At 45.4% G+C, this 26,837-nt stretch overlaps 1 protein-coding gene across 3 annotated transcripts in view; it reads left to right on the forward strand.

Annotated features, from left to right (window-relative positions):
• The window catches only part of STING1 (stimulator of interferon response cGAMP interactor 1), a 417,814-nt gene that overhangs the window by 362,053 nt on the left and 28,924 nt on the right, over nt 1-26,837 (forward strand). The gene's annotated exons all lie outside the window — the stretch shown is intronic.

Consider the following 26,837-nt stretch of genomic DNA (forward strand, 5'->3'; position numbering starts at 1 on the left):
CCTGTCTTGCGGTTCCGAGCTGCGCTAACAGCCTCTTGCATGATCACATCAAGAAGACAGTGGGAGCACCGGCCAGCTGCGTCCTCACTGCATGTGCTCAGGCCACCCCCCATGGATGTGCCCTTATAAAGAGATCTTATAATTTGCAAGAGGCCTTTTGGAATGCCCCATGCGATCAGTTTTTCCCACAGGTGATCTCTATTGATGGTATTGAAGGCTCAGGATGAATCTAGCCATGCCCCGAACAGCAGTGACCTTTATTTTTATGGGATTGTTGTCAAATTACTAACAAAACAAGCCCATTTAGAGAAGTGGATAGCCCTTTATGAAACCCTATTTGAAATGTATTCAGGATCCTATTCTTTCTAATCCACTCCAAGATTTCAGAGGCAAATATCTTCCCATCTACATATAATAGTGCGATCGACAGGTAGTTAGATGGTATCTCTCGGTCACCCCTTTTATATATGGGTATGACAATTGCACTCTTCTAGGACACTGGTAGAGATTCTTTGTGTATGGCCTCTCCAAATACTGACATCAGTATATTGCTCCAGAGATCTCTGTCAGATTTTAGAATTGCATTTGTCAGCCCATTGGGGCCCACTGCTTTAGAGGCTGAAGATTTCTTAAGGCCCTCATTGAAATGTAGGTGCCAAGCTGCTGAAGATTTGGCATCTGGAGCTATGCCGCTCTCGCTTTTGTATATCTCCTTTAAGTAGGCTATCCACTTTGCTTCTGGGATGACATTGCTTTGGCTTTCATGTTGCTGAGCATTCATACCGTTGACTATTTGCCAGAAATTACCTGCATTTTTTGAGATCAAAGTATTTAACATTGTTTCACGATCCTTTTGTATTCTTAGATGGCTGTCGACTCTCAACCAATTCCTGTATGTGTTCCTGAGAGATTTCTTACCCTGCAATCGATCTACAGCTGTTATCCTCCAAATGTTTAGTGCTGAGATTGCTTTCCTTAGGGATTTCTTTTTGTTCCGAGTCTCTTCGTCGAAGTTGTGTAAATAAATTCTTGCTTGAAACGACTTTAAGGCTCTTGGATGCTCAATTTCCCAGAGAACACTTGTAAAGTCCTCAGGGGAGCCTGTCTCTACCGTGGCTTCTGACATGATTGTGCGTAATTTAGCATTTAAGGCTTTTCTGCTTTGTTTGTATTTTCTTACATGGTTTTTACTGGCGTTCACCCCCACACTCTGTGTGTTTCCTCAGTGTACAGTGTTGGTCATGTTTTAACACAGCTGAGAATGTTTTATGGTCACTCATACCTTCGTTTAGAATCTTTAATGAGACACAACATTCATAGAGATTTTCTGATAAAATGAGATAATCTATGATCGATGCACCGTTTCCTGTCGCCCAGGTTGCCTGTGGTGGGATGTCTCCTTTTATGTTTCCATTTATAATTCTGAGGTCTCGGCCCTTTATGAATTGTACCCACGTGTCACCATTGGGGGAGGTGTCTTTTAGTTTCTCTCCTGTTAGTTTGTCTTGCAAAAGGATGCATTGTGTGTTTAAGTCTCCAAGTATCAAGATATCAATCTTTCCATGTTTAACATTGATCTTGGTCATTAGATCAGAGAGCGATTGTAGTAGATCGTTCAGCCTCATACTCCCAGCGTTCCAGTATACATTGATGACTACTATCATGTGTATTATGTGCATAGTAAATACTATTTTGGCTGCTAAACCCCTATGCATTGAGTGGAAATCATTTCTAGCGAATCACATACAGAGATTCTGACAGATATCATTAAGCCGCCTGCCGGGCGTCCGTTAACTTTTGCTGTGGCTTATTGTTCAATGGTCATGAATCCGTAATCCGTCCAATTTCAATTTCCCAAGTAACCATATTTCTTGAAAGATGATAATATCATTGTTTGAAAAGATTTCATCTTTCATTGATTTACACAAGAAGGATGTTGATCCTCTTGTGTTCCACCCTAATATGTGCAGCTCTGGAACTACTAAAGAGAGTCTGGGTTTTCCCATAGCTTTTAATATAAAAGGCTGATGATTTCTGGTACTAAAGACCACATCGTTGATTTTGGATTCCGTAGATCTTCTTTGATCTGTATCTTCTGTCTGTTGTCTCCCCCAGAAGATCCTGCTGCCGCAGATGAAGACTGATGTCTTGTCTCCGGCATGTTTTTACATTGCTTATCTTGGTCAGCAATTAGCCTTGAGAAAATTTCAATGCCTAGCTCTTTAAACTGATTGGCCTGTGCCAATAAGACTTGCGGCACCGATTTGAGATTTTGGGCTAACTTCCACTATGTAATAGCAGCCACGATGTGGAAAAGATACACATTCTATATCGTTAGAAGAAAAGAGATATAGATCTGGTATTTTCTTTGTGATAACTAGGATCCCAGATCTATTTCGTGCTCTGAAAGTTTGAACCTCTTCGAGTTTGCTGAAGCCATACTCTTGGTATTGTAAACAGAGAAGAAGAATGAATGACACATTGAGCAGACTTGAAGTCTTGTGGAGCGAGGTCTGAACCGCTAGTTGATGGCATTGGCAGCATTATTTGCTGGATAACTTGCTCTTCTGCTCCTTGAGGGACTGTCGTTGCTTGCCATGTTGTACTTTGTCCCGCTTCAAGGGGTCTACTTTTAGCACAGTGTGTGTGTGGTTGGACCATGGCTCCAACACCATAATTGGGCATTACATTGATGATGCTAGAGATGCTTTCTTCGGTGCCAGCATTTGAGTGAGCAACTGCCTTTTTTCTGCAGTTGCTAAAAAATAGGTGCCAGCATAGTGTATTTTGCAGGGGAAACGTCTGAGATCCAGTAGAAGTTTATTTGGGTGTTGTTCTAGGACTTGTGAGCTTGGAGCATACTGCAAATTCGGGTGAAGTTTGGAGTGTACGTGCTGAACATTGTTTCTCTACTGCTTTAAGCCCAGATTTAATTTTGCTTTTTGTTATTTTCCGAGCTGTCTCTGATATTTGGACGTACAAATGAAGTCTACGCAGAATTTTTTATCATTCTTCCTTTTTTTTGCCTCATTCTTTTGAACCGGCAGGGTCAATGACCTTGAGCCACCTTTTTGCCAGATTTTTTGGAGATTGTTCCGTTTTTCATGGATCATAAGGGCTGAGAATGATGGGCGAGATCACCCTATCTTCTTCTTTCTCTAGTAGGGTCTCGACTGTGTTGGTGAGTCTCATGAATTCCCTGAGTACAGACTCTGAGGGAGGAGTATCGTCCGGGAGGTCTTGGCAAAAATCAACTGGTTGCATTTGTTCTCTAATCGTATGCTGGGCATTTTCATGCGTGTGAGCTTGGACCTGGATGTGTGGTTCACCGACCGCCAAATTGTCACGCGCAGTAAACGCCAGGCTTACATCTTGGAATTTGTCGATTGCTTTGATCATGCTCAACAGCCAAGATTTTAAAGCACTTATTTCCTGCATTATAGATGTATTGATGGAAGCTATCAGCCCTACTATTTCAGACTTGCATTTGCTCATTGATTTTGTTCCAGGAGCGTGCCTGACTGAGACTGCACTTCTGCTCTCAGGAGTTCAAAAACATTCACGAGCAAGGTGAGTACAAAATGTAGGGCTGTCAGCGTGACAGCTTTGTGGGTACTGAGTTGGGACTCAGGTACTTGATAAGCTTAGTGTGTGTGTTTTACTGTAGTTTTCTCTGTCACTTAAGTTTTGTCGGCAGGGACACAGTTCTCAAGCCTCTCGTTGGTGTCATTCAGGCCTATGCAAGAGTCACTTCCCCGCCCCAGTGATGTCACAGAGTCGAAGTCTCTCAATAATTCTCTTGCTACCTGAGACGCGTTGGTTTCTTGTATTTCTTGTATTTCCATAGAATCAGCCTTACCAGAACTCCATCTTTTGTTTTTAAAACCATTGTTTATTTTGCCTTTCATGTCTTTTGCTGTCACTGTTTAATCGAGACGTTTCACACAGAATGACACCGGCAAGTTAAACTGCATTCTCTAATCGAAGGGTGCCTGCCGATCCTGATGTGGATTTTGACTTATACTATTAGTCTCAAAGTTTGGAGTGTATGTGCCCACAGGAGGGCGGTAGCTCCAATGATTTAGTTGAGACGCGATGCTCCCGCCTCATGGTCCGGTGCGGGCGCACAGAAATCATCCACTAGAGCGCCGCTTCTTAAGTTATAAATGTTGGAGGGGCTTCTAAGTCATTTTTGGGCTGGTATCTTTGCTTGGCAAGAAACTGGGCGCTGGACACTGAGGTCTAACAAAGAGATTTGCAAAACTGAGTTGGTTTAGAGTAGGCGTTGACTAAATATCTCTTACCTCACGCCTGTGTGCCTCAAGCTTGAACAGCCCACCCGCTTAGCCTGACACTTTGCTTCTGGCGCACGCGTAAGGCGCAAGTCCGTTGGGTTATGAAGGCAGAGCTTCCCAGCAGGGGGCGGGCCGTGGGAAACAGCAAACAATCCACAGAGGAAACAAAGAGAATGCAGTGTAGAGCAGACAGCCGACCAGCCCACACACTTAGCCTGACACTTTGCTTCAGGCTCACGCGCACAGGGTGCAAGTCCGTTGGGTTATGGAGGCAGAGCTTCCCAGCAGGGGGCAGGCCGTGGGAAACAGCAAACAATCCACAGAGGAAACAAAATAAAGAATTCTGTGTAGAGCAGACAGCCAAACAGCCCACACACTTAGCCAGACACTTTGCTTCAGGCTCACGCGCACAGGGTGCAAGTCCGTTGGGTTATGGAAGCAGAGCTTCCCAGCAGGGTGCGGGCCATGGGAAACCCCAAACAATACACAAAGGAAACAAAGAGAACACTGTGTAGAGTAGACAGCCCAATAGCGCACACACTTAGCCCGACACTTTGCTTCAGGCCCGCGAGCAAGGTGCGAGTCCGTTAGTTTATGAAGGCAGAGCTTCCCAGCAGGGTGCGGGCCATGGGAAACCCCAAACAATACACAAAGGAAACAAAGAGAACACTGTGTAGAGTAGACAGCCCAATAGCGCACACACTTAGCCCGACACTTTGCTTCAGGTGATTACATCTGACGTCCTTTGGAGAAATCTTGGCAGCCAAACTCAATGCCGGCAATCGAAACACAAGTAAGGCCCTATGCTTGTTTGGAGATACTGCCGCAGCAGGCAAGAAGAGATTTAGTATCACTTGCAGCGGAGACTACAGGCTTTATTGTGACTTAAATTGGAGCTGCCATTGGTGTCTTTCCATATGTTTGCACAATGATAGCAGTGGTAGGCGGTGGGGTTGAATTCTGGCTACTGCGGGCCTTGGAGGAGCCCAGAGCCTATGCGCAGTCATTGACTTTGAGAACCATTGAATACCCTCCTTTTTGACTGTGGCCCTCCCACTGACTTTGCTAAAATATCCCAATTTTGTGTGCGCTCCTTCCACTCCATGTTTGGATCATTGAAAGGGAAGTAAGTTTGACTAGCCTGCTACCTGAGGGGGGATGGAGTGCTGTTGATTCTTGTTATTGCCTACACTTACCTGACAGCAAAGCCCCACACTGTTGCTTCGTACATCGTTGCCCCTTTGTATCAAGTGGGTCGAGTTGGAGCCTCTCAGTTACCCATGGCAAAGAGGAATAAGCGCCAATCTTGATTGCCATTACACCCAAAGCCCTGCAATGCTTAACGATCGAGCTGCAGCTTCTGGATCAGTGGCCTCTGTAGCAGAGATGGTGGAGTCGGAGGGAGAGGAAGACCCGGAGGGACCCTGACCTGAGTACTACATCTACTGGCTCCTCTCCTGACCTGGCTATTGTACTAGCCCAGATGGGTTGTGCGTCAATTAACACCAAACTCGATGGCCTAATGTACAAAGCGGACCGGATTGACAAAGAGATTAGACACATTTATGAGGTGGGACACAAGATTGGATCTCTTGAGGATATTAGTACGAAGGTGTGTCAAGCTGTGCAAACCCTACAGCGAGAAGTGAGGTGTATCAGAGACAAGAATGAGGACTTGGAGGCGAGGTCGCGCAGGAATAACATTTGTGTGGTGGGGATCCCGGAGTCGGTCCCATCACAGAATATGGAGGTCTTTATGGAGGAATGTATCAAGACATGCTTGCTGACCCTCCGCTCTACCCCAGTTTCTGATAGAGAGGGCACACCTGGTTTTTACCCACATGCCTAAACTGAGTCAGAACCTGCATCCTCTCATGGTTCGTCTCTTGAACTATCGAGACCGGCATGCTGTTCTCCGTAGGACACGAGAATTGGGCAACCTCAAACATAAGGATGCCAAAGTCTCCTTCTATCCAGATTTTATCCCAGCTGTTCAGAAAACTACAATATCCTTCATGGTGGCGAAGTGCTCCCGCCAGGAGCGTGGACTTCAGTTCAATGCTGTATCTGTCTTGACTGAGAGTGGTACATAACAGCAAGACTCACTTCTTTGCATATCCAACGGAGGTCCAAGATTTCCTGGAGTCCCTACCTAAGGGATGAGAATTTGGGTGGTGGCAGGTGGCGATTGCCAGCAATTATCATGTGGCCTTGATGACAATTTGCTGTCTTGATGCTTTAGATCCTGTGGGCATACGCCCCTATTGGATGTATTCTGGCCCTTTTTCACTTCCTGCACCTGATTATTTTGTGTTGTGCTGACTATTTTCCCTGTGGTTTGCAGTTTCAGGCTGATTATACTCATGATAAGAATACAACATTACAGTCAATAAGTTGGTTGATTTCTATACTAGAGGTATCCTTCTTCTCACTGGCCAGGTTGCCAAGTCTGACGCCCCCGGGTGGTTACCCAGTTGCTGTGGTGGAGGGTATTTAATTGTTGGGTGGGTTATTTCGCTGCAGTTGGGGTTTGGCAGCGTGGGTGTGGGAGGGAACTGTTTCTGTGGGAAGTTGAGGTTAATAGTGAAAAATGGTTCAAGCTCTGAAAAAGTGCATGAATGGCGTCTGAGTCTGAATGGGTTTGTGACTGATATGGGTGGAGGTGTGAGTGTTTCTTTTCTATCCCTATTTTTAGTGATTTGAAAAATGGCAACATTTGATCTTTTTAGTTGGAATGTCAGGGGATTGAACAATCCATGTAAGGTGCTCCAGGGGGTGAACTACTGTGAAAGGCAAAAAGAAATGAGAGTGGCAGACCAACACCTGATGCGTGCGCTAAACTCAAACCAACTTAGAGTTGATAGGGATCCAGCTGCGTTGCCAGGACACTGTCTGGGCAGGCCTCCTTGCACCCAGAATATAGTAAAGATCAAAATATAAATGACCAGCATACAAGCGCGCTCTCCCTTAAATTAGCAAAGCTGAATTGTATTCTGAAATCACATCGAACTGCTAGACTGAACGCATATTGTCAATGTCCAAAGTCCTTTGATAATAAATGTTACAATATGACGGTCAAAGCTGTTATCCTTGGTAGAAGATATTTATTGTGTGAAAAAGTCAGCCGACACGTGTTTCGACAATCATGTCATTCTCACGGCTGACATTATAAACAACAGAGATAAGTGTGAACAATATAATTGCGCACAGCAAAAAAGAAAAAACAAAAAGGAATCCATGTCACATAATAGTAACAGATATAACAATAAATTGCAATAAAGCATAATATGGTAAAACATACCCAGTTGAATGGAGAGTGGTATGGTTTTGCACGAAGGGAGCAAGAGTAAAGAAAACAACAAGGCATTTTAAATGTATGATAAATCATACAATGCAAATGAATAAATAAATAGAATAATTTGGCATGTGTGTCCAACATCACCAGTGCATGAACCTCACCCCCCAACCTTCACCACAAGATGGATCCCACATATATGTGTTTGTGTTATAGTCAAAAGAAGCAAGCTATATTGCTGGGTGACTGGTGACTAGAATACTGTCTCACCTCACATCCTATTGGCGAATTGATGTGTGTGCATTCAATTGTAGTATGGGTTACTATTGTAATATGGTAACATGGATTTTGTCATCAGCGTAAGACGTGCTGTGAAAAAAGAAGACGTAAGGAGCTTGAATTGTACAGCGTATGTATACACGTGAGAGTCATGGGGCTTTAGAGTGATGTAAGTTTAATAGGAGACATAAATTGGAACTCACCATCCAGTAGTAATGGAGCGTGCTAACACGCAAACTTGATAATTGCTTAGGAATCTTTACCGTTGAGCGCTGTTCGCTATGATATTTGTAGTGGGAGCAATCTGCCAAATAATTACAACACACAGAGTTTGTTGACATAACTGTCAAGTAATGGAATGTTGTTTATAAACTAGTTATTAAATGATGTGTCAAAAGTCTCTTGCGCTTACCTATATTATTGGGGTAAATCCCGAATCAAGTGAATCACGTGCAAAGAAGTGAGTCTGCCGAAGGCAGTGGGTTAAATACCGTCCGACATAGACAGACAGTGAGAAGCTAATGAATACTAATGCCCATGTCCAGAAGTGGATGCGCTGATCCGATACACATGCTCGATAGCATAATGGTGTATTGCAAGTGCACATGCGTACTTGCTGTGGTCAACTATACTGTTTGTCAGTCAGGAAGGGAGACTAGTGTCTCAAATGCTCATGTATACATTATGTTTTTGTCATTAAAAAAGTATGTGTGAAGAGTAAAGAAAATACCGCCTATATGTAGCATTGGGAGCGACGCTCAAAAGCCTGGATGTGCCGACACACATGCACAAATGTTACATACATCAGTTATCCAAAATTGTAAAAGAAGTTATCCTTTTAAACATCATGGTGCAAACAAATACACAAAATCCTGTGGTATACACACTTAACGGTTTATCATGAAGTTCTGTCAACGACCATATCAGCTTCCCTACGGGGTGTGGTGTACTATGTATGCTTGGTGAAGAAGACCTCTAGATTGGTTGTGGTGAAATCGGGCACGCACATAGTCCCAAACAATGCTAGTATTAGAATTTATATTAGAATATCTATATGCTGGCTAAACCTCACAGATAGTAGTGTGCAAAAGTAATACATCAAGGAGTTGTAAAAATGTTGTAAACTGGTAATCTCCCGATATTTGTGACAGCTACCATATGAGGAGAAAGCACTCTGATCATAGCGTGGATTAAGGGTTCTAAAGTGAAGATGAGAGATGAAAGCAGTGCCTGACTGCAGAATATCAAAATTTGTACACCCTTGAGAGAGTCATAAGAAAACATGCATCTCATTATCGGTGTTGACACCTATTTCGGTGCATCGGAGAAAACAAATGAGTTTAGCTTCCATTTGTCTCAACTTGAGGGTGATGTCACCCCCTCTTTTACCCAACTTGGCCTTTTTTAAACCCACAAAGCAAATATCTTCCTTATTGTCGGTTTGGTGCTGGTTTGCCAATGAACTGCTAAAGGCAGTCTAGCATCCTGACTGCCCAGACTAGCCAAGTGGTCTTACCAGCTTACAACATTTTTACAACTCCTTGATATATTACTTTTGCACACTACTATCTGTGAGGTTTAGCCAGCATATAGATATTCTAATATACATTTCTAATACTAGCATTGTTTGTGACTATGTGCGTGCCCGATTTCACCACAACCAATCCAGAGGTCTTGTTCACCAAGCATACATAGTACACCACACCCCGTAGGGAAGCTGATATGGTCGTTGACAGAAATTCATGATAACCCGTTAAGTGTGTATACCACAGGATTTTGTGTATTTGTTTGCACCATGATGTTTAAAAGGATAACTTTTTTTTACAATTTCGGATAACTGATGTATGTAACATTTGTGCATGTGTGTCGGCACATCCAGGCTTTTGAGCGTCGCTCCCAATGCTACATATAGGCGGTATTTTCTTTACTCTTCACACATACTTTTATAATGACAAAAACGTAATGTATACATGCGCATTTGAGACACTAGTCTCCCTTCCTGACTGACAAACAGTATAGTTGACCACAGCAAGTACGCATGCGCACTTCCAATACATCGTTATGCTATCGAGCATGTGTATCGGATCAGCGCATCCACTTCTGGACATGCGCATTAGTATTCATTAGCTTCTCACCGTCTGTCTATGTCGGACGGTATTTAACCCGCTGCATTCGGCGGACTCGCTTCTTTGCACGTGATTCACTTGATTCGGGATTTACCCCAATAATATAGTTAAGCGCAAGAGACTTTTGACACATCATTTATTAACTCGTTTATAACCAACATTCCATTACTTGACAGTTATTTCAGCAAACTCTGTGTGTTATAATTATTTTGCAGATTGCTCCCACTACAAATATCATAGCGAACGGCGCTCAACGGTAAAGATTCCTAAGCCATTATCAAGTTTGCGTGTTAGCACGCTGCATTACTACTGGATGGTGAGTTCCAACTTCTATCTCCTATTAAACTTACATCACTGTAAAGCCCCATGACTCTCAAATATATACATACGCTGTACAATTCAAACTCCTTACGTCTTCTTTTTTTACAGCACGTCTTAACCTGATGACAAAATCCATGTTGCCATATTACAATAGTAACCCATTCTGCAATTGAATGCACACACATCAATTCACCAATAGGATGTGAGGTGTATTCTAGTCACCAGTCACCCAGCATTATAGCTTGCTTCTTTTGACTATAACACAAACACATATATGTGGGATCCACCTTGTGGTGAAGGTTGGGGGGTGAGGTTCATGCACTGGTGATGTTGGACACACATGCCAAATTAGTCTATTTATTTATTCATTTGCATTGTATGATTTATCATACATTTAAAATGCCTTGTTGTTTTCTTTTCTCGTGCTCCCTTCGTGCAAAGCCATACCACTCTCCATTCAACTGGGTATGTTTTACCATATTATGCTTTATTACAATTTATTGTTATATCTGTTACTATTATGTGACATGGATTCCTTTTTGTTTTTTCTTTTTTGCTGTGCGCAATTATATTGTTCACACTTATCTCTGTTGTTTAATAATGTCAGCCTTGAGAACGACATGATTGTCGAAACACGTGTCAGCTGAGTTTTTCACACAATAAATACCTTCAACCAAGGATAACAGCTTTGACCGCCATATTGTAACATTTATTATCAAAGGACTTTGGACATTGACAATATGCTTTCAGTCTAGCAGTTCGATGTGGTTTTCAGAATACAATTCAGCTTTGCTAATTTAAGGGAGAGCGCGCTTGTATGCTGGTCATTTATATTTTGATCTTTACTGTGAAAGGCATGGTGCTAAGATAATGTTGGTACAAGAGACCCACCAGGTAGGAAGATCCAATGAAGGGGTTGCAGGAACCTGGGGTAGTGATAGGGTGTATACCACATTATTTGTCTGTGCATGACAGGACCTCCCGAATCCATTACCCCCTAGCCGGACCGCTGTTGATTCATATGACCAAGGAATGTGTGTTCCTCCCAATAACACTCTCAGACCACTGCCGCTTGAAGTGGACGATCGTGATAGACCAGAACATGCTAATGCACCCCTTCTAGTGATTTAAGGTGTGGGCCTTGCATGATGTGGTATGTCGCAGGGAGATTCATTAAAGACTTTCAATGTTTTTTTAATGTAATGTGGGGTTGGTGTCCTCATCGGCAACAATGTGAGAAACATTTAAAGTTTATCTCAGGGGGCGCTGAATCACGCTGGTGCATGGGATACTTAAGGATACTTTCTTTGTTAGAGGGAGACATAAGGATCCTTGAATTTCAACCAGAGGATTTTCATAATGCACAAATACTAGCAGCAATTAAGGCTAAACTGGTATGGTTCAGGGTAGAGGCAGATCAGAAAGTGCAGTATCTAGTGCAACCAATTATGGCACGAAAATATGGCAAAAAACAGAGGCCCAGGTTCCATTCAGCGTCTGTGCTTAAGTACGAGAGAGGTGGTGGTGACAAAAGCCTCAATTTGTATGTTGGACGGGAGGGTGATATCAGACTCAGACCAGATTCTCGAAAATGTTCTGGTAATTTATAAACAACTGTATACTGCTCGTGAGAAGGCTGGTCCGGAGCTGAAAGCTCAGTATCGGCATGATACATCAGTGCTGAGTTTGAACCAGGCTGCTCTAAAGTCATTGGCCTCCCCTATCTTTGGTGACAATATCCTTGCAGCAGTGAAATCACTACCTTCTTGAAATGCGCCGGGCACTGATGGCATCACTGCCAAATTTTATAAAGAATATGGGCATGGCATTGTTGATCATTTGGTGAAGATGTGACAAGACTCAATGCAGTCCGGGCAGCTCCCTCCTACGTTACGTGAGGCAGTTGTGTCTTTAATTTTAAAACCTGGTAAAGATCCATTGGACTGTGCTTCGTATAGGCCAATTTCCCTGTTGAATGTAGATATGAAAATGTTTGTGGAAGTTCTGACTGATCGTCTCCTTCCCCCATTTTACCACCATTATTCACCCAGATCAATCGTGTTTTGTGCCAGGAAGCTCTGCTTCACTCAACCTACGCCGCTTCTTTGATATACTGTCTCAAATAGATCCTAATGTACAGGCAGCGGGTTCCCTACTTGACGCTGAAAAGGCGTTGACTCTGTTGCCTGGAATTACTTGTTTACAGTCCTGGAGGAGGTGGGATTACCATATTATTTTCTGAGAGCCGTTAAACTATTGTATGCAGGGACCAATGCTCATATTGGATTGTTTGGTAAATAGTCAGCTTCCTTTCTACTAGGTCGGTCACAGGTCAGGGTTGCCCACTATCGCCTTTGCTTTTCGCGTTAGCCATGAAACCCTTGTCTGTATGTTTACGTAGGTTTCACTGAGATAGAGGGCCTGCTCTAGGGTGTGTGTGTGTGAGATTATCTTGCTTTATGCCGACGGTACCCTTTTATACTTCAAGGACTGATGTTCATTTGCTCCCCTTAATGCAGGAAGTGGAGGGATTTTGAGACCTTTCGGGTCTATGAACGAAATGGTCTAAATCGATTTTATTCCCCTGAATAATAACACAAAGCGTCCAAAGGATATGAGTACATACAGTTGGGAACAACTCTCTGTAAAGTTCCCTGGGGTTCAGGTAAGCAGAAACCATGGCAATCTTATGTGGGATAACCATGTGGATTACTTGGGCATACTTCGGAATAAAATTGACAATTGGTGCTCGCTACCACAGTCTACTATAGGCCGTATCGCCATTGACAAGATGATGGTAGTACCTAAACTATTGTACTTATTTCAAAATATTCCGGTTTGGCCCGGAGTACCGTTCTTTTCGGAATTGAAATCTCTTGGCAGCCCAAAACCACCTCAATTTAGGTGGGAGACGCTGGTTCTACCTTATGATCAGGGGGGTTTGGGAGCTCTGGATATGGGGCTCTATTTCTTAGTGTCCCAATTACACTTTGGGCCTAATCATGAGTTGGGCCTTAGCCTTTAAACGCAGCGGTAACGCTATCACCGCCGCATTTAAGCATTGGCACAATCATGAGTCAGACGGTAAGTGGGAGTTTTATCTCCAGCTTTTTGCTGGAGGTAAAAATGTCCCCTTACCACCTATTTTTTAGCCATTTTCGGCACTATTACCAGATCCAATGGGGAATTGGAAGTTACTGCCGTACCGCTACTCGTGATCCGGTGCTAATAACGCCGGACCAAGTAGCGGTAACGCTATTTGCGCTGGCGGTATCCTGATAGTATTACCGCCGGGATACCGCCAGACTCTTAATGAGACCCTTTGTCACCTATTGGATGTCAGGCTCCCATTCCTACCCGCATGTGCGTATCGAGCGATGATCGGTCCATCCTTATTCTCTCCAGGGCACTCTTGTATCACAGAGGGTGAATGATTAATGTTGTTTTGATCCTGTTGCTTAAACCATTCATGCATGAAGGAGGCTACTGGGTCATCTATAAATCCAGGCTCCTTATGCTACGGGACTTGATGCTTAGAGGATCGGGCCTTGAAGCCAACGTCTGTTGAGGCCATTGCAACAGCATGGCAAGCCATGGGTATCTGACATATGTTCGACTTTTACCCGGAAGGGAGGTTTGTCTCCAGAGAGCAGTTTGAAGCTAGAGTGGGGCCTGGGTTCTGTGAGAAACCTGAAGGTACTCTCACTTCCACTCCCCAGGGATCTTCTGTTCAGGTGACCAGGGAAGGGCCCTCGCTTTTGGATCCCAACCCTCGAGGTGGACTAACGAGGGAGGATCACCTGGGTGGAGGGTCCATGCGGATTTGGAAGAGGGTACAACAGGGTGAGACATGGTATCCCCCATTTCCTAAAAGTGATTTGTTTTACGTCAGTCAGATTAAGTACTGAGAAGAAGAAACTAACCCCAAGAGTACTGAAGATTACCTATGGAAAACACCACTATAGTACTGAGACGAAGAAGAGGGAACTTGAAGGTTATAGAGCTGAGGGTCAGACATGTACTGTTAATTGGACTAATTGTGGTTAGGCAATTGAGACTGGAATTGTACACCTGCAGCCTGTTAAAGACTCACAGGTGTACAAAAGGTGGAGTCCACAAATAGTACAGAGAGGAGGAAGCCTGAGGGGCAACCTGTGGGAAGCGAGACGCCTGTGGGAAGCGAGAAGCCCATGGGCAAGAGGAGCAGGAAGGCTAGTAGAGCCCATGAGTAACCCATAGAGGAACAGAGCGCCAAGATGCTGGAGAAGGACACAGTGTGGCAAAGTGTTATTGTGTGGCGAGGGAGCCGTGCCTCCAAGGAGACAGGGAGAGTGAGAGAAGGGTGCTGTGGAAATAGGGGATTCCTATGCTGTGGCCGAGAAGTGCTTGTTCCCTGACTGGAAGCAACAGTGTGGGGATATCTGTGGACAGGCAGTGAGATCCTGGCTATGCAAACCAAGAAGTTGAGAAAGAACTGTCAAGCAACCAGTGAGTGCCAATGAATGAAAGGAAACCGGTGTGCGTTTGAAAGTTAGTGAATCAATATTGTATCTGACTGGTCGCTTGCAGGCAGCTCGTTCTCGAAAGCCTCAAATGAAACCCGAATGATGGAATACATGAATGATAAGCTAAAGCAGTCGAGGGGAGCAACGAAGTGTGAGCAAAATATCTAATTGAATACTACGAGTTAGTGAAAGTATGAGAAGGAGTTTTCTACAAGTGAGCAGCCGAGGGGAGCAACGAAGTGTGAGCAAAATACTGCATTGAACGTTTAAGCTGCATTTTGAATGTTTCAAGTGTAGAGACGCCCCTCAATGCTCACACCTGAAAAAATACAACCCATTAGGGAAAAAGGTCCAGAAACACCTCTTGCAAGGAGAACAAGGTTTATTACTAGAAAAAACGAAGACGCGCCAGCAAAGAACTCTACTGCCACAGAGTGCTCTGACGAAATCAACATGGGCGATAGCTTATAAAGAAAAAAGGCGTCACAACTGACATGCATCACATAGGTTACAAATCCACATAGCTGGTTGGTGCTACCCTATACAAAAGCGGCCTGCTCCATATGGGATGCCTGGTCTTTGGTCCCAGCTTCTCCTGTCTGTCTTTTTCCACGTGGGGTTCTTCTTTGCACGTTATCAGGCACAAGGCTCCTAAGCACACATCATAACATGCACTATCTGTGGCCTAATGTGCACCTGGTACTGCAGACATGGGCGCAAAGGATACTTTTGAGGACACACTAACTTGCAAACCCCAGCTCCATCTCAGATGCATCAGCGCCATTCCAGTTCTTCCCACCCCAGGCCTTAAATGTGTTACTTGCCCTCCCTCGCAACTCGCACAACAAATCACAGGATATTTTGCTGTGATTTTTCTGATAAATTTGGTGATCTAACAGTTTTATGGTCAGTGGTCTGGGACTGGCTGATACTCTGGAATGTTGGGATCTTGGATCAGGGGCATCTGGGCACTATAACTCAAAGTTTGGGCTGGGGAAGGTCAGAGGCTCGTGCCCTCCTTGCTGTGGGATAATTTCTTGCAGGGAACTGTGAGAAACCAAAGGGTGTCTCACCTTCCAGTCCCTAGGGATCTCTCTCTCTCAGGTGGCCATAGCACAGCCATTGCCTTTGGATCCAGACCCTGGGGGTGGACTAATGCAGGAGGATCACCTGGGTGAGGGGTCTTCAGGGAGTTGGGGTGAGGCAGCTGATGGCGAAATGCAATATTCCTCCCCTTCCCGGACCCATGATCCCTTCAATTTCATAGGATTCTCCGATGTCCCAACTTGCCCCCCTTTCCACACAAACACTGGGCCGAGGAAGAAGGCAACTGAGAGTAATAATGCAAACTCTTACACATCGCATTGCACATGTCCCGCTAATAGGGTCAGGCAAAGTCAGGCACTTGAATATAAGTGCATAGATCTGATACCAATACTCATCACACAGATAAAAGGCAGAGCATAGAGACACACTCTGAGCGAGGTGGAGCACAGGTGGGAGCAGAGCTTCCGGGGGAGGGCAAACCTGCTGGAGCAGAGCGGCGTACTGAGGGACAAGAACCCCGGGAGTTCCCTGCAGGGGGCGTTGCCTCCCGGGGGACGCACGCGACATGCCGAGAGGGGCTACATTGTGTTTCGGGGATGCCGGCGACCTTCCGGGGTGAGCAGCGGGATTGGGGAGGCAAGTCCAAGCCTGTAGTGCTAACCTTGACTCGTGGACTGGAAGACAGTAAAGACAAGCAAGAAACGCACACAGTTGGCAAGCGACGTGAGAGACTGGTGTGTGCTAAAAGAAAGATTGAAGTGGCAACATTGTATCACATGTGAAGGCTGCAAGCGTGTGGATGAGACGCGAAGAAAGACAGACCTGCAAATGTACCTTAAAGTAACGATAGCTGTAAAGTCAGCGATACTGAGTAACGGAGTGGTCCGGCGAAAGGAAGTAGCCCACTCGAAAGACTCAGTGAAAGGTGAAAAGTATGTAACGATAGGGTGAGAGAACTGTAAAAGCGAGGTGATTGAAATTGACCCTGAGAAAAGGGCAGAGTAAAAGGGTGAACGTTGAACTTTGGTGCATAATGCAATGAACTACCCAGACCAAGAAGCACTGTGGCAAATAACATAAGAGTGTGAGTTGAAAGCTGGAAAGTTGAAGTGGTCCTGCGCAGGTCTGTAGAAAAAAGCCACACACATTCGAAAGTCTTCAACATCAGGAAACGGTCCAAACCCGACTGAGGGAGATCGAAGGTGTAATAAGTTAGGGGAACGGAACCCCTAAAGGAGGTGAATTAAGCCTTGAGAAGGGAACCCCTGCAAGTGTTTTGTTGTGCTGAAAAAGGTCTGAGCCCGACAGAGGGGGACCAACATGAACCTTTGCTGTGAAAGTTCTGAGCCCTATAGAGGGGGACCAACATGATCCTTTGCTTTAAGAGGTCTGAGCTCGACAGAGGGGGACCGCCATGAACTTTTTCGTGAACTGTGTTTTGGAAATTGGAAAGTAAGACTTTTAACGTGGAAGGCCAGACGGGCCTCAATCCACATCTTGAACTGCTTTTGTATTAAGAGCCTCAACCAGATTGTGTCATCTTGCCTGTAGGGACTGCCTTACTCTGTGCTGTCCAACGTGGGGAGGAGAGCTGACTCAGCCACATTTACTCTTTATATTTGAACACTGACTTTCCTTTGCATACATATTCTCCTTTTCACACTTTTTGTACAAGATATAGGGCAGGTATTAGGTTTTTGTTAGTATAGGCCATTTTGATTTGACAGACTCAAATAGGACTGTTTTGCTTATTATTTGATGGTCGAGACTACTCACATGCTAGCTATAGGGCAAAGTAGAAGTTTCTCCAACCCCATTGAAACTTCAATAAAGGTTTTACAAGTTGTACTTTTTGTGTCAGTGTAATACTTGTGATACCATGCCTCCCTTACAGAACTTTCTGCCCCCTCATGGCCTTGCAGGGCGCATTTCTCCTGGGATACGAATGAAACAATGAAAGGTTTATGACTGTCTGCAAGATTAGTCTTTCTCACTAGATCTTATGTTGCAACCCGATCCTGCATGCACTCGGATATCTCTACGTTCTGAGCCTGGGCCTACTGCCCCGGCTGCAATGCAGCACTAGGCCTCGATTTCAAAATGGCAGCTATTTCCTAGGATGGCGTTTTCGCTCACAGAGCAAGCAATACCTAAACAGATCACATCTACCCATAAAGCACCATCTATCTCCACCCCCTTGCCCCTTATGGCCATGCCAGATACCTTCAACTCACTCACATGTCTCAGCTTCATCCGGAACCCCTTTGGGGCCTGGGACAATCACCCCCGCTTCCCAACATTCCCCCCTTTCGTTAATCTTACATTAACAAACTGCCATGTAATCCTTTCCCAGTCCTCCTCCTCCATTTCTCCCTTTACAATCTCTCAGCCTCCAAATATGGTAATGCTCCTTCTTTGGGTACCAATGCTTTGCACACAGAACGTAAATTTTCCCCTGCTTGCGCCTACTGTTCTGTGGTACATGTCCTATATATATATATATATATATATATATATATATGTATACACACCCCACGTCTCCTGCTAGGTCGACCCAGTGTTCTTTGTAGTTTTCCGGGTCTGGTGGGGAAGTTGTGATAGTGCCTGGGGAGCGCAAGCGTTGCTCTAATCTAATCATGCAATGCTTGTTTGGGTCATCTGTCTGTACCTGGCTACCTTTTGTATTGCGAGGTGCAGCATTTACCCCAATTTGAACCATCATCATGGCAGCACTATTGGCACAGCATTGAAGTCCCATCTGGCAGGTGCAGATGATCAAGAACACCATCATTGGTACCAGTATTTTCACGATCGTCCCCATCCACAATGGTGCCCAAGAGAAAAGGTTGTTGAACCAGTTGCTTCTCTGAATGCCGACTTCTGTTTGCATGTGGGTGCAGAGAGTGTGCAGGCAGTGGCAGAACCAAGGGGTTGGGGTGGGCAGGGGATGGGCTTGCCCCCATGGCTCCACTCTGGTGCCCAGTGTGCCCCCGCCTTGGCTCTCACTGGGCTGGCAGTGTGTGACACTGTGGCACAGTGCTGTGCCATTAATTGAAAGCGGCGGGCCCCGGTTGCACGGCCACGCACGCATGCACCACTCACAGTCGTGTCTTGTGCTGCTGCTGCCTGCGGTCCTGCGGTGAGCCGAGCAAGGCGAACGTTACCGTTCTAATGTCACGACATGTACGGCGGGAACCCTCCACCTGAACCAGAGCAAGTTATGGTTGAGAATAAATAACTCATATGAAGGGTCAGTGTAAATGTAGTTATTCACAGTTTCTAGTTTCTCATGCATGGCGGTGGTGCGCGGGAAGTGGCGACAGGCGTGCAGGCTTTGTATCACCTGTAACTCTGTACTGTCTCTCTGATTATATGCCTTGAGATCATTTTTGTTTCACGCGCACTAAGTAACCGGCTTCTTATGCAGGAAACCAACACCAGACTAGTTTTCATTTCTGCGCTCCTTTTCAGCTCGCCCCTTTCATGGCGTTGGGGATTCTGTATGCATATTTTCTTTCACTTACACTGAGGTGCCCCCTTTTAGCCCCTCGGGGGAAACACTCCTCCCCATAGGAGGCAAGTTTAAACAAGTGCAGGGAGCAGGTCAGGTCGGCCAACCGAACATGGCTTCCTGACTTTTACCCTTCCACTGGAACAGTCTTACTCCTCTTTTCTGCTGCTTAAATACTTCAAGGTCGATGTCTGTGTGTTTTGGGTGGCGGCAGGTGTGCCCATGGTGAAAAATAAGGGGCTATTGCAAAATGTATGTTTCTACTGTGCATTTATTTATATATTTTATTGTTTAAAGCGCGGACCGAGCATGAGAGCACACTAGCGCACACTCGACCACCTTGCTGGGTGCTGGCACTGCTACCTGCGCAGCGCCGGGGGCCGAGGCCAGCTCTGATTGAAGTTCAATTAACAGTTGTTCCACAATCCCTTATCTCCCCTGCCAGCCCCGCCCCCTGCCCCTTTCTGCTGAACTGCCTTGTTCTTTTCAGGCATGCTTCTGAGCAGGAGCAATTTCCATTTCCCCGTCTCTGGGCCAGCCAGACTATCTAGAGCCAGAATCCAACGCAGCCAGGCACATTTGCTACAAATGTAGCAAATCCATGCACCCAGCCCAGAATCAAGTGGTGGGCCTTGCTTTGAGACCAGTCCACACGCCCCGATGTCCACAAATCCACGCGCTATTCAGTCAGCCAGCCCAAGCACACAGCCTCCTCCTGCCTGGCCGTGTGCATGTTTTGTGGCAGTGCCTGCCCATGGAGTTGTGATGTGTGCCCGCTGGTTTGGCCTGTTGCGCTGCCCCCTCCTGCAGGCTGCGCTGCCCCAGCCCCACTGCCCAGCCCAGCATCGGGAATTCTGAATCTGAGTTGGACTGGAGTCTGAAAAAGTAAGTAGTTGTTGTTTGTGTAGGGCGTGTGCTGCTGCCTTTAATTTGAGTTCACATCAGCTTATCTGGGGCCCATGGTGGCTGGGCTATGCATGGACCTTATATGTTGATCTCGGTGAGTGGGTGAGGGTGCATATAGCCGCAGAGCATGTTCTGCTCCACTGTGGGTGGGTGCATCCCATTTCGCGTCGTCCCTAATATGGCAATGTGTGGGTACTCTGGGACACCGCCACGGCCTACAGCTTCAACAGATGGGTCTAGTATTACCTATGCCGCATTGCCGCTACAGCTATCCATGTAGGACTGATCAGCCGACGTGCATTTGCTTGTCGCAGCGTCAGTCTCTCGCACACCAGTGGAAACTGGAAAGACATCTGCAACTCATGTGTACCCCCAGGGGAGTTGCTAGGTCTGGAAAAGACCCGGGGCTAAGCTGATGTTGGAACTGTTGGGACTGGGGGCTAGCTAGTCTTTTGGCTGTAGCTCCTGAGATTCTATCCGGGGCTACAACCAAAAGATCAGGGGCTATAGCCCCCTTAGCCCCCCCCTAGCAACGCCCCTGTGTACCCCTTTACACGGTAAATGTAGCCTGCACAAGCTTAGCAGGCACACCTCAGGGGGGAAGGCCGCAGATTGGGTGAGCCCAGGAGTTGGTAGGGAGTAGGGGGCTGCTGTTCGCAACACTCCGATACGTGGGGAGGAGTAGACCTCTCAGAAAACAAAGCAAGCCACCTGGATATCAGGGCATTGCCTAAGGAAATGGTAAGAACACATCGGGAAATGAGCTGTCCATGTCCAGCACATAATAAACAGGGACTGCCTGGGCATGATTTCCATGAGAATGGTCCTAGGAATTAGCATGGTCTGGCACCATCAATAGGTGGGTGAAAAATGTAATAGCATCCACAAGCGTTTTGTTTGTATCCCTTCTCGTAGTCCATTTCCCTCTGGTATCACGTTCATGCCAATACTCTTGCCTCACAAGATTTTGCAAGCCAAAACTAAAAAAAGAGGGCTAGATGAGCACCTCCTGAATGACAAATGCTCCCATAAAGATGTAGGATGTTGGCATGTTTGTGAGCTTTGGCTGTAAGGGCATGACATATGGCGATTCATACCTTGCAATACAGCAAACAAGGTAATTGTACACAGGGCCGGTCTTAAACCAGATTGCATCCCAGGCGTGAAGCATTTTGGCACCCCCCAACCCTGACTGGCTCACGTCACTCCTAAACTACACCTCTGTCATTCGAGAAACCCACTCCTCAATATGGATAAATAATTGCTATATAAATGAAGCTAGTTTCATTACATTGTAATTCAAGTACTTTACAGAAGAATTCTAATGTGAAAACAAAGCCGTTGCTGCCCAAGTACATGGTTTTTCTGTCACCTGCTCTTAGGCAATGCCCTGTCTGAATGCAGTTTCACACTATCTGTACCGGCACACTGCGGTGTGACCAGCCTGCCGGAGTCTGAGGGCCCACTGGCCCTGTGTTTCAGGTGTTCTGTTCGTACCACCTCACATGTATTTCACAAGGGGCAATACTACACTAACCATATGAATAATTTTCTGACAGTAGGTTATCATTCCAAGATGGACAGACTTGGACACTCTTATTGTACTCTTTCAAAATGCCTCTCTGATAATGGGAAAGGGGACAAATAGCACCAATGAAGATTCCTGTATGCTTTGCATTAAATCACAGAGCATTTCAGGACTATACAGTGATCAAAGATCTCTACATTTCGTAAACAAGTCTGTGATAAAAGAATTGTATGTGTAAATCTCTAAATTCATTACCAATGCATGGCTTGGGTCTCACAACACGGTTCACAATACTCACCCTAACATTAAAATGTTTGTCAGCATGAACCATACATGCTCATTTGGACAGTTTAAATTGTTGGATGTGAGTATTAAATGGCTGCAACATCAGCCACTCAAATGGGGTACAAGGGCTCTTTTGCTTCTTTTTTTCTGAAGAATTTTAGATGAGGAAGGGCTGGGTTTCACTGCGGGCATGCCCAACCCAATACAGAAACATATTTTGGGAATTATATCTACAGACAGGACAGGATACCGCACAAGAGAGACCCAATAAACAATGCATAGAAAGGCTACACAGAAAGGATTGTACCTCTTACAAACTTTAGCCTGACCAGTAATAAGATGAGGAAGCATTTTAAACAGAACTGATTTCTAATGCATGGTAAAGGGTCCACCGTTCCTTAGTCACTACCTCTTCACTATTACGCCGGCCTCAGGGGTTATTTCGGCAAAAAAGAGCAGGCCCATGCTTTATCTAACAGAGCTGACATTAGCATCTCTTATTAGTGCTGACATTCAGCAAGTGAAAATCATGGCGTGGCAGTGTAAAAGGGCGTTTGGCCTAGTGGATGTACAATTTGAGGCAACTTCTTTGATTGCTTTATGTGTTTACGTGTGGGCACAGTATGTCATGCTCGTCAGAGTCACATACACAAAACATTCCAGTGTGCTATAGTATGGACATTTGGTACATCAGACAACAACAGGTATATGTGCTGTTACATGCGGGAGCGCCACATAGACACCATTAACCAACAGGGTGGTGACTTGGGCAGTGCACAAATCATTGCTGCACACATAACACGGCACTGATTTGCCACGGTCTATGGTCTGCACAGTAACACAATAAGCCATGCTTTCCTATTAAAGGTGCAAAGTCACATTGGGTTGCCATCTGGTGTGCGTGCTAGTCATAGGCTGGCTCTGACTTCTTTAGAAAATTAAAAGACCTTTGATGCTAAGCTGATGCATTTAGTCCAAAGCAGACATTACACTACTTTAGCGAAAACATGTCAGTTAACCTTCCCAGGGATGTGCCATATGTAACTAAAAAGTAATATAGGAAATAAATACGTTTTGGTGTATCAAATAGAGAGACATGAAAATACAGAAAATAGTTTTAAACTTTTCTGTGTGGCACGTTAATTCTCTTTGCAGAATGCATAGGTCTGGTCAGCTAACTGATACTTGTGCTGGCCTGGACAAATGCCCCACGTTCAGTTATTAAGACTGAAATGTTAAGCACATACTGTATACAAACAATGGCTTGTTAAATGAGTTATCACTTATACATTGCCCCACTTGAAAGGATGTTAGCCCATTCCTACAAGCAAAACATGACATGCCTTGTAACCCATTTAGTACTTATATGAGCGCGAGGCAGGAGGCTTTTGTTTACAGTCATTCCCGATTCCCATGCTTGAAGAATTCTTAATATTCGGCAGCTCACACCCTTGCTATTGTTAAAGTGAGTCTTCTGAAGGAATCTGAGGCGAGGTTAAATGTGCTAATTTAATAATGTTGCTGTATGTTGCGATGATAAAATGTTTTTGGCCTCTACCCCATCAGCCTTATGCATCAGTCAAAGGACATAAGCATTGCCTGAAATCAAACACGATTCAAGGTTAGAGTCTAATGGATCCAAAGTAGATGATTAAAGTGGCTCAGTTTTGAGGGCGTGTGGCAGTTCCCAAAAACAACTTTGCTTTAAGGAGACTGGCAGGGGTCAATTGCCATTCGTCTGTTTTTTGGTTGCACTTGAAGTATAAACAAACTCACTGTTCCTTCCATTGCTGAAGGGCAGACCGTTTCCATATGAACTGCAAGATTAAATGTTTGACCGTTGTTGATCCTTCCAAAATAATATACAATTTTTTGTAGATAGCTCTTCATGGCGAATTCCTCCCACAATGAAGCGTTTTTATAAAGGATGTAATTAATACCCATGTTAATGGTACCAAATGTATCGACATCAGAATGATATAGGGCAGGTATACCCTGCCAGGGATTCAAACCTTGACGTGCTATCACAATTCGAGGTAGATTTGTGAAAACCTGTGTGCCAACTGTTTCCTTCCTACCGAATGCTAGAGCTCCCGGGCTGCACCCAGCAGTCCCACTGTGCAAGGGCAAGGGGGAGACAAAACCGGTGAATGTCCGGGGCAGGCTCTTCAAAAACTCCAGGTGAAGGCAAAATGACATACATTAGGTGCCTGCAGCAAATAGGCAAAGGCAAGACACAGCATTCGGCTACGGCACCCTATTGACACCATTTCAAAATTAAGGTAATCAAAGCGAACTGCCGCATCTTGGCACCCATTGACAGTGGATACCATTTAGGGTACATTAATTACACTTACCTTTTATTGATCGTCAGGGAGAAGCACTCGGCACCCGAGGGTCAAGATGGCAAAGGCAGGCTCTGGCTCACTGGGTCTGGCTCTGGCTGGGCCTTGATCCGATCCGTTTCATCTGCAATTTCCGTGTCACTGGCAACAGACACAGACAGGGACAACAGGTAATGGAAGGGCAGGCTGCCCAGCCCTCATCAACCCCCCTGTGTCAGTCAGTGCACTGTGCAGAGCATGAGCTAGAGGGCACGTGCCCAGGCATGGGGCCTGGCTGTCTGGTGCCAGCACCACCTGGGGAAGTGAAATGAAGCAACAAATGTTGCTATTTGCAAATTGCTGCCCTGAGCTGAGGCTGCAGTGCTAGCAATACATTATAATTGATATAAAAATGAATGTGGCTGCAGGAGATGGAATATTACAGAGCAAGACTGCTGTCTCTGCTTGCATGTGCTCGCCACTCTGACTGGCCCCCTGTATGACTGGTGGTAGCAGGCTGGCCGACTTTGTTGAGACCTATGGTGTCAAATGAAGATTCAGCAGCCATGATGAATGACTGCTGGCATAGATGTGTCTCATGCCACAGAATCAAACCTATTAAGCTTTCATGAGGGTTCAGGGTTATGCTTCCACGGGCCACTTTTCCACGGGACATGACGTAGTTCCACTTATTCTCGCAGTCACTGCCCCTCCCCAATGGTCTATCAGCCACCATCTGTTACGTCGTGGTAACCGTGACCCTGCTCCCTCTCCATGACCCTGCTCCCTTTCCCTTTCCTTCACTCCCCATGTTCAGTGTCCACACTCCCGTGCCGAGCTTGTGGTCTCCGCTGGCTTCAGTACAGAGTAATGAGAGCCGCCAAAAGCTTTTCTGCGAAATTAAAGCCACAAAATGATGACCATGTCCCGTCATGTGAGGTTAGTCAGTACTGCCTTTTTAGACATGTGTTTGCAGATCCAGACAACGGAAATAGAAAACGAAAACTACAGAAATGCGAGTGCAGGTGGCTTAAACTTCTAGAGCTGTGTGAAGGCATCACGCGTGATATGCAATGGCTAGCCAGCTAGTGCCTTCCTTCTGGAGGGGATGGCGAGTCACCCCTCAAGTGTTTATTTTCTCAGATTGGAAACATACAGCAAAGCAATGACTCCTAACTGATGCGTACTTATTTAGCACTCAGAGCAACTCTACTTTTATCTGCAGGAGATTAATGGGCGTTTCTTGCATTTGTGAAGTGAGGAATGTTTGCTGCTTTGCGTTTTGTATTGTGCTTTTTACTTATTTACCTCGAGATAACTGTGACAACAAAGAAAGACGGTGCTGAAGTTCTGGAAGCTCTGGGGTCGAGGGGGGGGCATCTTTCACGCTATTAAGGAAATGCCTGATTGGTTTCATGGTTCGGCCCCATTTTAACATATTTATTCTTCACTCCCAAGGAAGGTCGGCGGGAGTTCAATTGAGCTGAATCTTCCTTGAACCATTTAGTTTCATTGAAGGGGACACTTTCTTCGCTTTTAAGAAATATTTTCATGTAATCTAACTGCAAACTGTGAATTTACTAAGCACTTGAGGCTCAGGCACGGGGCTAACCTTCACATTGCAAGTTTAAATCCCATGGTGCCACGTGGCACAACCAGTGTGTGTGTGTGTGTGTGTCATAAAAAGGTACGGACGGTAAACAGTGAAAGATCATTTTTTCACTAATTTACTTTTAACTTCTTTTTTTTAATGACATGCGGACTGCTGGTACAGCGCCCCCTAGAGGCTGACTGATGTCAGGCAGCCGCCTGACCCGGCCCTGATTGTACAAAGGCATATGTATGCTTTTGGCATAGCTAGTTTTTCCAAGCTGAAAGTGTTTTGAAACGGTGCTTTGATGTCTCAAGCATTACTGAAAATGCACATGTGTGTGAGCTCCCACCATTCATAGCTGCAAATGAGGACTGAGAGGTAAATGACGTCAAAGAAGTGCAGTAAGAGCTGGCACTGACTAATTGCTCAGCTCGAAGTAATTACCACCCACTCACTCTGTTCTACCGTGTAGGCAACCATTTCCTCGCTGCCTGTTCCTCAGTACTCGATTAATTTAAAAAGTTGCTTTGACCCTCAGAATTCTGCAAATGTGCAGGAAGATGCTTGGGCATTAGGTGGTCACAGTGTGCCTCTGCCACATGCAGGTTTAAAAGCTGAAAAATGATGCAATGATTAAATGCCATCAAGACTGAGATGCTCCTGGAGAGCACAGTGGGCCCTTCGCAACTCATGTTTCATTGCCCAACCTTTGCGTCTTCATCAGTGGGCTTCCTTCCTCTAATGAGTACAGTCATGAACAATGTTTATACCACAGATTCTAAGAACTACTGCAACCAAGTGTGCATAGACCTCCCAGGACT

This window comes from Ambystoma mexicanum, chromosome 3p (assembly GCF_040938575.1).
Source record: "Ambystoma mexicanum isolate Mex_15411 chromosome 3p, UKY_AmexF1_1, whole genome shotgun sequence".
Classification (NCBI taxonomy): Eukaryota; Metazoa; Chordata; class Amphibia; order Caudata; family Ambystomatidae; genus Ambystoma; species Ambystoma mexicanum.